Raw genomic sequence first — 13,213 nt, forward strand, 5'->3', positions numbered from 1 at the left:
AGGTTAATATGGCATGAATGCATTTACAAAAATCTATAAACATACGTTTATAGCTGATCAGTATATCAGAGATGCAAACTGAGGCAGAAGCTGCACTTTTCATAACCCTTCTCGACTAAATATATCTGAAATCAGAGCTGTTTATTTGTTTTGGATGAAAGCAGTTAATATATTACTGCTACTGTACAGGCCTGAGTATTCTGAATGTCTTTCTCACATATGCCAGATGGGCTATTAAATCAGCATCACACGTCCTATAAATGTCACCACAAAAACTGCAGTGAAAAGGCTGCCGTCACACGTTAGAAGCTTAAATGTTAAACATTTTTCTTTCAGGGATTTGCAAAACTAACTGGACCTAGTATTTTCTTTCAACGTAACGTTAAAAAAAAAAAAAAAGCATTCTCTTCAGCATTTCCTTTTGGCTTCTTGAGACAGATTTGCTCTCAGTCTCTACCAGACTGATCTCTTAAACCTCTACACACACTGTTTTCACTTCTGGCCACTAATCTGCTTGGGTTAAAGGTGGACTGGCTGTTCTGAGAATTACGTGAACTCGGCCATCGTCTGCGCTCATAATAACGATTTCCGTGCAAACAGGTGCAGTGAATAATACGGGGACGTCGGTCAAACTCCGGCTTAATCAGCCATTCATTCGTACATTCATCACTGTCGTGCTAATCTTTAAAACACCCGTGTTTTGGTTCTGTGCTTTCTTCTCAGGTCTTGTGTTTTTGCCGCTTACCCAGAGCCGAGTATACTTCCCCAAAAAGCAAACGGGAAACATCCATCCGGCAGCATCAGATAGCTCCAAGAGCAACATGAATCTGAAGCAGAAGTTCTGACACTGATGGGGAAGAATTAAAAATTGCAGCTTTCCTAATTCCCTTCAGGCCATGAGCACTTAAATGTATTTTCAGATTTGCTTTAGTGAATACTGCAGCTTAATGAGGGGGTGGGGTGGGGGGGAGGGACTAATTTTCTTCCGTTAGCTTTCGAAGTTTTTCATTGCTGGAAAGCAGTGGGAGCCACTTGAACACATTACACTTTTACCTTTTATGCAAATAATTGACGCATTTCATATTGTCTTGCATTCCTTCGTGAGTTCTTCTCTTTGCAAATCAGGGAGCAGACTTAAAGGCAATCCAGGAGGAGTTTATGGCTTTTTAGATGTTAGAGCAAAATTATCAATACACCATTACTGTGTTAAAAAAACACTTAAAGCAAAAGTTTTGCCAATTTACTAGCTTAATGGGCTTAAAAGGTGGTTAAAGTTAAGAACTAAAAGTCATATATTGATCTCAAATAATATCCTGTGATATCAATTGTGATATGTTTTTATTGTGGAACTAGCTTAAAGGGGAAATCTGATAAATCTGATGGATTTTAATAGTCTCACAAATTACACAGAGGAAGAACAAAAATCTTTGATGTTTGCATAAGATACTGGATACTGTTTACCAGTATTAAAGATAACTAAACATCAAAACAGTATAAATTTTAGTTTCTGTTTACTGTGTGTGCGCGCAATCTAAAGTTCCTTATGTAATATACTTTTGTGAAAAGTGGCACATATAAAAAAAAACTAAACAAAAAAACAAAAAAAAAACAATCCACATTATACCAAGAAGAAAGAAAATGAGGGTTGTCTGGACAGTTTAAAAGAAGGAAATACAGAATTAATTCTGCAATCCCGGGACAGAATGTATTTCTATAATCTCCTGCTGTGCCTCCATCTGACAAACATGAGCCACACTTCATATCCCACAGGGAGCAAAACGTTTGAAAGTTCACATTGGTACCTCACCAAACTTGAGTCTTCAGAGCATTAATTAACCAAAATGATATGTAGCCAACTTGAATCACAACAAATCCACACCTTATGCATGAGCGCTGGCTTTACTTTCTGCACCGCTGTTGCAGTACAATCACCGACCAATGGAGGGCAGTGTGACTTTGGTGAAGCCTGATCAAAGATCCAAAGCTGCAAAATGTTTCGTTCAACATCCTGCTGTGGGGAGGATAAAGAACATGATCTATGAATTGCACTGTGTGTCTTCTGCCATTCAGATGTGACACTCTAACAGGTTTTGATCCTTCGCATGATTGTGGCTGATGAATGGAAAATATTCTGCAAGAATTAAAAGGAAACCACGAACACACTACCCTTATGGTATGTTTCTGTGTCAGCCTTTATGACTATTTATGGCATATATGTTTTTTGTTTTACAAATTTTATCATTGCGTAGCACACACACATACACACACACACACACACTCACATGGATGTAGGGATTGGGGTCTTCTTATTTTTTTACCAGATAGAGTGATTTATTATGCTAAGATACTTTTACATGAAATAGCTAGAGGTTCAACAGAATTAGACAAAACTTTTCAGACACAAACTATCATTATTTCATGTTAAATTGAATTCAAGGTGTTTAGACTTTTTTTTCTTTCTTTGAAATTAAACCATATTTATTCCTCTCAATGTTGTTGTTTAAAGACGTGTTTAAAGAGCCTGCACATGGTTTGAGGAAGGTGGGTTAAATCCAAAAACAACCCATGTGAGCTAACCTCACACCTGAGGGTGAGACCCCCACAGCACAACCTCTGCTTTTAGAGTGAGGAAAAATGTGACCAGAGAAGCGAGCGCTTGTGTTAAAATCTTAAACGCACAAATGGGAGCTTGTATGGCATGGATTTAAACTGACTTTGATTGTGTTAATTGTTTGAGTCAGCTCAGTTCCTCACTGCAGAGATCTTTACGACCTCATGAATGTTTTTTTTTTAATGTCCAGTGAAATTCCTCCAGCTGCACATCAGGGACATTCAAACCACTCAGACACACACACACACACACACACACACACAGGCTCACGCTGAGTTATTACTGTACCTCTCCTATAATTCTCTGAAGCGCCACTGCAAACAGCTGCCTGATTAATAAGTCAGATCCTCTAAATGTGGCTCAGAGTCATGTATCTTTTAAAACTACTTAATAATGGTAATCAAGATTATCAGCAACGTAGCGATTACATCTTTACACTTTCCTCTCTTAATTATGGATCTCTCTCCCTCTGTGTGGATGAAAGGGCTGCTGCTCAGTCTCAGGTGGATTGTTCATCTTAAGTGTTTATGATGGTGTGTTTGCATCACAGCGAAGCTATGCGCCCTTAAAGTGGCAGTGCCTGTGAATCAACCACAATGGCGGCGCTCCTATGTTTTATTTATTGATGTGTTTTAGCTAGGGGAAGACCTCACGTTCATTACCATAAAGGCCCTCTAGACATTGAGTCGCACACAAAAGACCGAGCCGTCGTGCGTCGACGGGAGCTGAGCAGGCCGCTTTGCTCCGACTTTGCCTCTCGCCGCCAAACAGCGCGAGCTTGAAGCTGACAGTGTCAAAGTGTCTTTGTCTCGTGCACATAAACTGTCCCTGAAGCTGTCGTTGTTGAGAGAGATGTAAAACACGAGATTTTTTTTTCTCTCTCTCTCTCTTTATGAGGGAAGTTGTTTTCATTCCCTACTTCTATTTTTTTCCTCTCTTCTTCTTCTTTTTTTTTTTTTAATATGTCATATCTTTTCTGTCAGGGCCCCGAGGCGCCTAGTGGTGTTCATGCGAAAGAGGAAGAGGAGGAGCGCGCGCAACTGCAAACCCAGCGGAGTTTGACCATACTGTACCTGCACTCATCCTTCTCCATGCTTATTTTGTTTAAAAAAAAAAAAGTTCAAAGTGTAGTGCGTTTCACACAGTCTTGTTGCCATCTGATCTGTGCGTGTGTGCAAGCATGTGTAAAGGAAGGCAGATGCTGGTAAAGTAAGTAAAAACTCAATATGAACCCTGCAGAGGCCTCCCCCCTCTGTTCAATTATTTAGAGTCAAAGAAAAAAAAGAAAGAAACAAAAAAAAGCAAGGAGTAACGTGTTTCCTCTGAAGTTACCGCTCCTGTTCGGGCAGCAGCGAGTAACATATTTATCTAGGCTCATCTTTGCCAAATAGCCGGAAATGGAAACAAATACCTTCAATTGAATTCCCGGCTCTAGCGTTTTCCTTGAGCTGCTGCAGTATGCGTGTGTGCGGTGCGTGAGTGTGTGTGTGTGTGTGTGTGTGTGTGCACTGTGGCGGAAAGCCTCCTCGGCACCAAAGATTGTGGAAGCGCTGACAAGCAATATTTTTTATGGCATCTGGATGTACACTTGGCAGTTTCGGTATTCTACCCATCTCTTATGACGGGAAGGCAGCAAAAAAAAGAGAGTGATAGAGATGACGAGGAGTAAGCAGGAGAAAATGCTCACCTCTTTAATTTGATTAAAGATTTAGGAGAGAAAAAGAGTCACATTTCCTCCCTGACACGTCTCTACCTGCACGGCGCACTCTGACACCTGATTCCATAAAGAGGATGTCACAGCCGAGCACCGCGGTAACGCCGGTAATTACTCTGAAGTCAAATAAATAAATATATTTGCTTCCCTTTGTGAGAGTCTGACAGGTTTTCCAACATTCTTGACGGGTAAAATTGCAAGTGTGTGTGTGTGTGTGTAGGGGTGTACTTTTTTGTGGTTGTGTGTTCAGATGTGGTGTCTTTGTGTGGGTGTGTGTTTGTGTTTACATATAGTGAGGCGCTAGCAAAGGAGGGAAATCAGACAGGATGAAATTTTGACAGCTACAGTATAGCTTGTTTACCCCCTCTTATCTTTTTTTTTTTTTTTTCTTGACTGTGATAATCTGCTCAGCCGCGCGCACCGACGGCGAACCTCTATTTGAGACAGATGAGGAGCGAGGTGCAGCTTTGTAAATAATAAGGTTAGAGTTTCTGCACAGTTGCTAGTTGCTGCGGCTGATCTCGCTCCCATTAGCGACAATTGGCTGTGACCTCACCTGCTCGGCTCGGCGCTGTCATCACGGCGCGGCGGGCTATCATCATCCGCCGTGGTCATACGAGGAGACACCGGGAGAAACGCTGCTCTGCTGAACCAAAGCAAGTCTGATGCTTGTTGTCATGAAGGCTCACTTCTTGACTTTTTGTACAGTTTATCTGCAAGAAACAGTTTCAGCGAAAAATACAAAAAAAAAACATCTTAAGGAAAAAGGCTCAAGTAGCGATGTACCTGCTAGCAAAAACAGGTGATGTTCGTAACTGTGACTGTACAAGCTGTTCAATACGAAATGGTAGATGCTGTTATCTGTCACGTATTTTGTGTCTAAATGTTTACAGCTTGCTCATATAATCTGATTGACCATTACAGTGTTTGCTGGTCCTCTGTGGCAAAACATATAATTTAAGGCTGTTGAAAAATAACTATACTTATGTCTAATTTGTGACTTTGTTTCTCCATGTTGTCCTCTGACATGTCCATCCAGCATGTCAGTCTCTGACAGCTGGAGATACCAGTCCACTGAAACCCTCCAAGGACTATTGGATATAGACTGTTGGTGAAGGTATGCTTGTGTCATTTTTAGTTTTCCATAAAGTGCTTCTCTTGTTTTTCAACGTCTATATTAAAAACTCTTGAAATGATATTGGGGCGTTAGTGATTTATAATTCTTTTATAAAAATTGGGGTTGTTTGAGTGATTTGAATGTATCATATCGTTAGCACCTGAGTTTAATTCAGAGTTTTCTGTTGTGGCTCATATTTTGTAATGGGTTTGCATTACATTTGCTGTTACATCCCAAATCTGCATGGATGTAAATCTCAGAAGTACCTCAGTCAGTAATTCAAATATTCTAGCAGGTTATAACAGGTTGAAGGGTTGGGTATTCCTGCTTTATGACTGATATGATAGGTATCGTCATACAATGCCAGTAATGTGATATTTTGTGTTCAATATCGACTCAACACGCAAATCAAATGAACGGATGGTTGGAAGAAACCTGAACCCTATTTGACAACCTTTGCATAATTGTTTGCTCATACGTATGTTTCACTTCTTCACTGTGAGCAGACATGTTTACGTTGTTTTTTCCAAGTCAAGTCTCAACTTTCTAATGACTGAAATGTATATTTTTTCATTTGGTGCATCTCTGAACCCTTGCATCACTGTAGGTTATGATTTTAAATATGCCCTTAGGCTTAAACCACCACATGAACATAGTTATCTTTTAATTTTTACTTTTAGTTCATTCAATTTAACATCCAAAGACCTGCTGAAGGCCAACTTATATTATTTTGAAAATTGATCAATATTTAATTGATCCTAATATTTACCCACTACCAAAAATTATTTAAAAGTTATGGCCTAAGAAAAATAGAAAGAGATTTAAAGATGTTAATGTTGAACTTCTGAATGAATCAAAGTGCTTTTCTTTGCTTCTGTATTGACTCAGTTAACGTCAGTTTATATCGATATCTTCAGATCACCCTCTCCTCTAAGTAGAGATTTTTCTTCTCCTCACTTAGTCCTTTCCCGCCAATCCGGGTGTCACGTGTTTCCCCGGAAAAAAAGAGGCTCCACAGCGCCATCTGTGTTTCAACTCAGGCAATACAAAATAGCAGGGGGGGGAGGGAGGAAGGGAGCGGTTTCTACGCAAATTGTGACGTCATCCGTGCGCCAGTCAGCTGAACAAAGAGAAACACCAATCAAAAAAAAAAAAAAAAAAAAAGAGAAACACCAATCAAGAATGGCAGTGAATATTGTGCACTAGTCTGAAGAGGAAACCCAGATGAAGACACACATCTCCCCCTGGTAAGAGTGCCACCGTACAAAGTTATCAACTTCTCTGTTGTTTTGTGACATTAGTCTCTCCTGTGTAAACAAAGAAGGAACGCGCATAGCATAGCACAGCACAGCTAGCTCCGCCATCTTGCTACTGAACGGTCAATGCATAATTTGGAAGATGGGAGAAATTTACGCTCTCTCCCAGGGTGGCAGGAGTAAAATGACATCACTCTGTTCTTGCCGCTCTGGTTTGGGAATTTGGGCAGCTTGTCCAAAAACACATAAACTGGACAGAACTTTGCATGGTATTGGAGAAATGTGAAGTCTGTCGCAGTGGGAGAGACCTTCTAAGGTTTTCTGAGTTTTCTGCACTTGAATTCTTGTGAAATATGGAATGTTCTGGCCATTAGAGACGTTTTTGTCTCAAGTAAAAGAGCACGTCTCTCTCTTCTTGTGGAGTATGTATTGACCCTAAAAGTGTGTGTGTGTGTGTGTGTGTGTGTGTGTGCAAATAAAATACATACTAAAAGCCAAATAACATCTTTGTTATTAAATCTCTTTGGCTGTGGCTGTCACAGGTCTTTGAGCCGGTGTTGGTTTTACTATAATCTCAAGAACATTATTTTGAACATTTCAACATTATACATGTTATACATTTTTGATTATATTCTCCCCATTTCAACTTTTTTTTGTCCTTCTGACTTCAATATTAAAAGGTAAGCAACAAAACAAAAAAACTACTTTCTCCTCATTTTTTTTTCTTCATCATAAAACAGACCAAAATGTGAATGTTAGCTATTGAACATGGCTAGCTCAATTATCAATAAAACCAGAAACAGAATGAAATAACTTGGAAATCACAAACAGTTCCAATTAGTAGGTGCTGAGCAAAGACTGCTCTAAAGCTCCCGGACAATAATGAGGGGCAATTTTGTTTATAGCCAATTCATTATGAATTCTGTAACTTACTTGCATACTTAAATGCATCATCTGCACACGTAGCCACAGTAAGCTCTGTGGAAGTTCAAACAAGGACAGATTTGTATGGGGGGTAGGGGAGAGAAGTCTTTTAAGTGAAGGGAAAATAAAAAAAAAACTTTGATTTTAAAACCCACATTTATCCTGTTTGCTCATAAGTAAAGTATTTTTTAATAGACAAATATGTTTAAGAAGAAAACGTTTTTACCACGGTAACAAGAATATTGTCCAGTTTCGCACATGATAAAGGATGTAGTTTTTTTGTGGTAAGAAGATCATTTTCAAAGTATATTAAGAAAGCCATTTTAGAATATTTATGGCTCCTTTACCGTATGTTATTTTCTTTCAGAGAACGATTAACTATTCTGCAAACTATAGATTTTAAGAATAAGTAAAATGCACCAATACACAAAGTTGCACATGAAACATGAAAGTGTATCAGCTATGAAATGATGTAATTTTGGAGATTAAATGCAGACGCATCGACTTCATGGTTTTGTATGAGTAAAATCCAATCCATTTAATAATGAGGAACTCTGGGTTTTACTTAGAAACATAATCCACACAGTTATTTGATTTTGTGGGTTATTGCTTTCGTTGATGTACACTTTGTCAGAAGGCAGACAAAATTTAGCAGCAGGAACACAACGGTACATGTCTCACAAATGACAACAAGAATAAGTCAAAGATGGCGGAGGCTGTTAAAACGCCATACTGCTCTTTATTTGTTTAGATACCCCTCCTCACAGTGAGACTGAGAACTAGGGTTTCCGATGCATTTCTCTTGACTTGAACGCAGTTGAACTTTCTCACTGTCGTAGTTAGTTTTATTAGGAGTACTGGTGTCAGTTAACAGCAGCGTTGCTTATTTAAGATGCTTCAAAGAAAGACAGAAACAATAACGGAAAACTCTGAAATTTAATTTAGTTTTGTTACTTATTATATAGAAAATGCATTTTGCTGGTCTATTTAAAAAAATTAGTAGCTCTTTTTTTTATGTTGCACTAAGCCACGTTGGTTTTGACGGTTCTAAATAACCTTTTCATGAAAAGTAATAATTTAATTAACTAAAGAGGCTTGTGCTGTTGCATAATCTAATTCCTTTGCTTTGTCCTTTTGCACAGAAATAGAATTACAGTGTATCAAATCACACGAGTATCCTGACACTTTACAATTTGATTCAGTAAATCAAATTGCATGACTGTTGATGGTTGTACTGTTCGCTTCCAGTTCTGTAACTACAATGAATTGGAACATTATGTATTGAGATACTCATAAAATCGAATACAGACCAGAAATGCACGTTACATGGAGTCCACAGAAGTATACAAACCCCTCCATGCCAAAGGTCAGACTTGAAAGAGCAGTCGTGTAAATAGAAAATGGCTAATAATTGCCTGAACAATCATAAACCCAAACAGTCTACTAGATTCTATAAAAAGCAAAAGTGTACAAATGTCAAAAAGACACAATACTGAAAATAAATTATAAATATGTAATTTTTTTTCTAAGCTGTCTTTATTGCTAATCACGCACATTTTAAAGCATACGCTGCTTAATTTCCATAAATTTTCCAGCATAATCACTATTAAAAATGACCAATACAATAAAGCCCTTAAAATGAGTCCCAATCCCTATTTGTATACCCTCACACTCTTCCTTTCGGGTTATGAGTGACAGAATTACTCATACTCAAGGCCTTTCCAAACCTCTTTCCTTCCATCTCCTGTTCTCTCAGACCACCGAATGTCAATCAGCGATTTCCCCCACGCAAATTATCAACAAAATATCCACACACTCGCAACGCCTCCACGTCTCGGGAGTCCCCTGCACACACCGCAGCGGTGTCAAGCAGTCGCACTTCTCCGGTGAAGCAGATGTTTGGGATGCACTTTTACCATCTTGATCAGGTATTCACACGTACAACCTAAAACTAGCCCCTTTTTCCTTGACAGAGCCCTGCCATATAAATTATAGATGAAGAAACAACCTTTAAACATGTTCATTAAAGACAGCTCTTCCGTGAAAAAAAAAAAAAAAGCTCATAAATATTTCTTTTAAGCAAATCTCAACACATCTCTGCCACCTCCTCCCCTCTCTGCTCGAACAGGGTATTCTCTTTTTCCCAATCAACTAGAATGTTTGAGGGGAAAAGAGAGTTACGGTGCCTCAGCGACCTTGACTGGAGACAAGCAGGAGACACATGCGCGTCTGGATCAACTTTGCCAGTGACGGCTGTTAGCTAGCTCCCCTCCAGAAGCTGAGCCTGCCTGCCTGGCTGCTGATGTGCTATTACTTTGCTCTGGAAGAGTTGCTTGTGCGGAGGATGACACATTATTATCCTTTAATCTCTCTCTCAGCTTGTTGAGCATCAAATTGAAATATCCTGAACAGATGTAAAAACACATGTGAGCCTCGGCGCGCAAGCTGCGCCGCGCTTTGTTTCATCTATCCGTGATGTGAGCCTTAAGGAGAAGCTTTTTAAAATTTCATCACTATTCAAAAGGATAATTAATACGTACCCCCAGGCTTTGATTATGCGATACCCAGTGTGGAGCGCTGGTGTTGCCATAATGAGCCACTCATCAGTACTCTCTGCCTGTGCCTCCCCAACAAACATACAGTTTGCATAAGGTACTTAAGATTCTGCAAAGGTGCCGTCGTCCCTGCACGTGCGGTTCTATATGTAGGTACTGACATATATTTCTGTGCAGGTGCTTGTGTTGCTGCGGGAGGCTTGAGCGCTCTGCTAATTTGCAGCAAGGCGCTTTTATTTAGATCTCGCTAGATGTTGTGGTTTGTTTACATGAGGACCCCTGTCAGGTTGTCATTAGAAAGCTGGGCCCTTCGCATAAAGCCTGGCACTGCCTACGCCCACACACACACACATGCGCGCGCGCGCGCATGAACACACACCTCCTCTCCGTCTCCTTCAACTCATTCTGAGCCTAAAATCCCGGAGAAGAGACACTGGTTGTCAGTGCTTGGGAGCTGATGCGATGTAAGTGTGAGATGGACAGGCAGGTGGAGACTGACAGGCCCCGGTATGTGGAAGGAGGCGGGGAGGGGGAGTTCTCACATAATGAGACCTGTCAATTTGAATGCCTAAAGGCTAAAAAGTGAGCAGGCCACAGCTGACGACTCAGGCGAGAAATATTTCAGGATGTCGTCTCACCCTTGACCCCGGCCAGACTCCGAAAAGGCAGCAATTACTCTCGTTCCACGGATGTAACTGCAGCTTTTGGAGAGTTGGAATGCACAAGCTGACTTTGCTGAGACCCTAAAAAAAATCTGCTTGTCTAGATTTATAAGCTGCCTTTGTGAAAGGTTTGTCTAAACAAATCCCCTTATGCCGACTATTTATTTTTTCATGAAGTTCCTCATCTGCGCCCCTGCTTGACAGCAAAGAAGCCGTCGCCGATAGACTGTAAGTGTATCCACTGCCTTCCGAGTTGGAATACAATGCACTGCCTCCTTTTTAGAGAAACTCTGGAATTGTGGCCCAAAAGTAGCGGGGTATATGGGGAATAGAGAATGTCATCAGAGATTTGCCCAGGGCCATGGACAACCCTGTGATGGTGCTTTACCCTGTTAGGAACTTACCATGTTCCCCCAGCACCGAAGTGACATACGAGAGGGGCACTGGGACCTCCTGACAGCAGACGGACCCACGTAACTTTCCTGTTCTTAAATCCAATTCCATGCTTGACACTGGGGAGAATTAGCTTTGGACAGGTGAGTGATAAGTTATCTGGGTGCATACGGCAATTCGCACTCAGGCCTTCTCGCAGAGCTCTGGAGGCAAAGGCTTTCCAGGTCCAAAACAACAAACTGAGCCCTAAAGCATATGGCCACACTAAGAAGTCTTAAATGTCTCTTTTGTGTCTATTTAAAGAAATTATCTTATCAATCCCTGATCAATAGTTTTCTCGCAGGTTTAATGTGCTAAAGTATACATTTGCCCCAGTAGACTGGAGAGCTGAGGACATCAATATATTTAGCTTTGCTTTTTGGTTTCAGGGTTGCTGCTTTATTGACTTGTGTAAATGATCGTGCTCCAGGGAGGAGGTTGGACTTTGAGGATATAAATAATGAAATAAGACATGTTTTTTTTTTTTTTTAAATTAAAGGAAATACGGAAGGAAACCAACACTTTACTCTATCACAATGGCACAGAGAAATGTGCTGATTGACAGAATTGCCGATCCAATTTATCTTGATTGGTCCTGATCTGCTGGCTGGCTGGCTGGTCAGGAAAATAAATCAAGTATTTTCTAAGCAATTAATACAATTTATCTAAGTGCATCCATGTTGCAGTGTCAGAAACCTGCTTCTGTGTGGAAGTTTTTGCAGAGTGAAAACGGCTTAATTATAGCAATTTTTAGTATCAGTGTTTAAATATTAAGTCTGTAAATGTAAAAATGCTGCTTAAAAGGACACTATTTTCTTGTAAATATTAAGCTATAGTTGCAGATCATTCAGGCTGCAACCGAGGGAACAAGAGTGTGACGTTCTGCATGAAACAGGAAGGCTGAATGGAGATTTTAACCTCTGAAAATATTCTGCTTTGAAATGTTGGCAGAATTTTGGAAATATCAGCTACAAGTCAAAATTTTCTAGAATTACACATGGAGATGTTGAATTTTGGTCGATGTCATGGGCATCTGACTGTGTTATAAAATGTTCTACTGACCATTTTACAACAAACAAAACAACTTTTCAGCAATCCGTTATTCCAATCAAGCATGCAAGCAATCTGTAAAATATTATTTTTGTTGCTAAAAAGAAATCTGAATCAATTGAAATTGGCATCAGCAGATGAGAACTTTACAAAAACCTGAGATTGGATCTCAGCTGTAGATCGTGATTGGTGCATCTCTAATTTCCAAATTTTGTCCTCCTTTTTTCCCCCCCTCTTCCACCTTATCCTACTCTTTACTCCTCTCCTCTTTGAGTGACAATTGTTGGGATTGTCAAGGCCTTCCAAACCCTCCTCTATACTCCATCTCCTCCCCCGGCCTCTCTGGTCAATGAGTGTCAATCAGAGCTTTGGCCCTCGCGCAGATTGGCAACAAGTCTCCTCGTGCTCACTGAACAATTATAACTGGGCTGAGGTGAAATGGATTCCCGCGTCGACTCTCCACTCAGTGCTCTCCCTTCCCTCGGCCGCCGGGGTCCTGCCATGGGAAGCAATTACCGCTGGATGCCAGCTGACAGCCCGATTCCGTTGCCAGCCCGATCAGCCCTCATCCTCAGGCTTTCCCTAGGCAAATAGCATCCTCAACACTCAAATCAGACCTCTTACCAGCCATTGGCTTCTGTCAGAAAAATGGATGGTTCCCTTTGTTCCCCTGGACAATATAAGATGGATACAAAGGCGGGGAATAAAGAGGTGTTTTGATTTTGGAAAATCTAAACTCTTCTCAACTGAGCGCCCTTTGGAAGTTAAGAGAAGGTCTAAGCGTTGCCTTGTGGTGTCAAGATGAGGGAAACAAGATGATGGCGGTTAGGACAACCGAGACCAAAAGAGAGCATCCATAGTGAGTGTCCATAAATTTGACGGGCAGACGGAG

The sequence above is a fragment of the Poecilia mexicana genome, unplaced genomic scaffold, assembly GCF_051168715.1.
Source record: "Poecilia mexicana isolate PSO_F unplaced genomic scaffold, ASM5116871v1 scaffold_2, whole genome shotgun sequence".
NCBI classification, from domain to species: Eukaryota; Metazoa; Chordata; class Actinopteri; order Cyprinodontiformes; family Poeciliidae; genus Poecilia; species Poecilia mexicana.